The sequence below is a fragment of the Pteropus medius genome, unplaced genomic scaffold (assembly GCF_902729225.1).
Source record: "Pteropus medius unplaced genomic scaffold, Ma_sr-lr_union100, whole genome shotgun sequence".
Lineage (NCBI taxonomy): Eukaryota > Metazoa > Chordata > Mammalia > Chiroptera > Pteropodidae > Pteropus > Pteropus medius.
The window spans coordinates 235,390-237,620 of NW_024348304.1; the positions used below are offsets into that span (position 1 = coordinate 235,390).

General features: G+C 47.5%; 1 long non-coding RNA gene across 5 annotated transcripts in view; it reads right to left on the reverse strand.

Annotated features, from left to right (window-relative positions):
* Positions 1-2,231, reverse strand: part of LOC120616201 (uncharacterized) — a 65,667-nt gene that overhangs the window by 21,796 nt on the left and 41,640 nt on the right. The window lies entirely within an intron of this gene.

Here is a 2,231-nt window from a genome sequence, read left to right on the forward strand (position 1 = left end):
GAAATGTGACAAAGCTCTGGATAAACGCTGGGATTATGCAAGCGAAGGAAAAAAATGATTTGCGGGTTTGCTTTGGCAATTTGTTTCTTAATATTCCTGTATACGAAGCATTATTTCCTTCCAAGTTCCCAACTCTGCTACGTTAGCTTCTGTCCTTGACAAGCTGGTCACTGGGCTCTGTTTACCTTTCCTTTCCTCCCCTGTTTACCTTCAGGCTTAATTTAAAAGCCTAGGAGGAAATGCTTAAGCAAAAGAAACAACTTTGCAGAGGAAAACACGTAAAACACTGGGCTTGCCTATAAATGGGTTATTTGGATGGAGCTGGATTTGGTTCTTATTTTTGGCAGTGAACGTGGCAAGTGTGTTTGTGTGCAGCGTACGTGGGCCAGGACAGGAAGGAGAGGCCCGCACGGCCAGTGGCGCATGCTTCCATTTGTTGATGTTCAGCATGTTAATAACCTTAGTATTTGCACAGCTGAAGGAAAGGAAAGCACCCTGAGGATAGACACCATAAGGATCTCTAGAAGTTCGCAAACCAGAAAAACATGAGTTGGAAAAGAGCCACAAATTTCATAAGTAAAAAGTGCCGCAGCCCAAGTGACCCGCATGCTGGGATGCTAAATTCCAGAGAATCAGTAAGGGGCACGTTGAAATAATCATCCCGACAGTGCTCAGCTCTGCTTCTTTATTTAGTCACAAGGATAGCAGTACCGAGATAGCCAGAGACTAGGAAGACAGAGATTTCTCCACAAGCTAGTGAAAATGCAAAGACGGAACTGGTTTTAATCCCATCTCGGTATCTTTCAAGTGTGACAGGTGGGGGATTCAGCCTCACTGAACCTCAGTCTCCTCATCCGCAAGACAAGGGTGATGCCTCGCCAACGTCAGCCGAAGGTGGCTGTCACAGTCCCTAGGACCGCTGCTGTGCCCTTATGTTGTGGCGCGACCGATTCTAAGACCCATGGAGCCAATTGAGATGAATTATGAGCCTTTATTAGCCGGCCGGCGACTGACTCTCTACCACGCAGGGTCAGAGGAGATCAGCCCCGAGCTTCCAGAGGAGGCAGCTTATAAAGCTTAAGACCATATCCTGGTGGTCTTCTGAACAAGCAAGCAAGCAGATTACAGAAAGCAGATGTTGGCTGTAAACGTCTTACACAAAGACAAATGTTTCCGGGGAACTTTTCAATCAAACAGGGCCTAGCAGGCAGTTTCGTTATCTGCATCCTGGTAGCTGTCAGTGCTTTCCTGGGGGCTCGTCTGAAGATATCCCTTCCCTGTGACTGATTTATTGGAAAGTTTTTCACTCCTACACTTCAGCCTTTCCTGCAAGGAGCCCACTCGCAAACTCATCCGTATTTCTCACACTATCTCATTAGGGACAGCAGCACGGCTGGCCTGCGTAGGACCACCCTGCCTCTGGAGGGCCTGGTAAGCTGGGCCCTCCTCAGAATGGGAAACAGCCACAATGGCAGCTGGGCTGCCGTCAAGGCGAATGCAGAGGGCTTTCTGCACAAACCGAAACCCGTGTGTCCACAGACAGCCTCCCCAGCTGTGAGCTGTACACACTGTCATCCTCAGAGTCGCTCCTCCCAGGGCTGGCACCATGTCGGGGGCCCGGAAGGCTGGCAAAGAGTGGACTGTCCCCTCAGAGCTGTCATTTGCCAGTGGCTGGGCAGCTACCCTGCTGGGTCTGTGTGCACTGGTCTGGGACTCAGCCTCGGTAACGGTCACAGGCAGTCAGTCCCCACATCTAAGGTCCCCCGGATCCTGCCCGAATCTCTAACTGCCCAAGGCCACCAAATACAGACCGAAAAGGGGACAAGGAGCAACACAGAATTAAAAACCAGTGCTTGCTCAGCAAGACCGGCAAGGCCCTGTTTCTTCCTTGGCTGAGGGCTCGTGTGCACCGATATGTATAAAAAAGACAAAACAATTTTAAGTATAGTTGAAAAACAAACAAAAACAAGTAAGTTATATTTTTAAAACACTTAAAATATCTCCTTTCATTTTGGAAACCAAAATTACCCATATAACAATTACTGTCTGCAGAGGACACCTGTCAACCTTTTCAAGCCGAACTGTACATAACACAAAATTGGAAACAGGAGGTGACCAAATGGGAAAACCAGGGCTTTCCGAATACGTTATTTTTTACCAAATAATAGTTAATTGTTCTAAGGTTCTAAATCCTTTCATACTGCAAGAATAATAGTAAAAAGAAAACGTTA